The sequence below is a fragment of the Rhinichthys klamathensis genome, unplaced genomic scaffold (genome assembly GCF_029890125.1).
Source record: "Rhinichthys klamathensis goyatoka isolate OS25496 unplaced genomic scaffold, OSU_Roscu_1.1 h1tg000236l_1, whole genome shotgun sequence".
NCBI classification, from domain to species: Eukaryota; Metazoa; Chordata; class Actinopteri; order Cypriniformes; family Leuciscidae; genus Rhinichthys; species Rhinichthys klamathensis.
The window spans coordinates 120,729-120,963 of NW_026606759.1; positions in this window are offsets into that span (position 1 = coordinate 120,729).

Sequence of the window (235 nt, forward strand, 5' to 3'; positions counted from 1 at the left end):
GTACATTTCTTTAGTTGATTATAATTGAGTTATTTTAATTAATAAAAAAACTCATTAAACGCCGCAAGTTGATTCCGGACAATGAAAGAATTATGACTCAGAGTCATTTGGCCCATCGATTCAGAACAATAACTTCAAGATGTCGAAAAACATTCAAACGGATGAGTGAATCGTTCGCCTGATTCGTTAAAAAGAATCTGTTCAAACGCGCGAATCGCAGCGCGTTCTGGTTTCC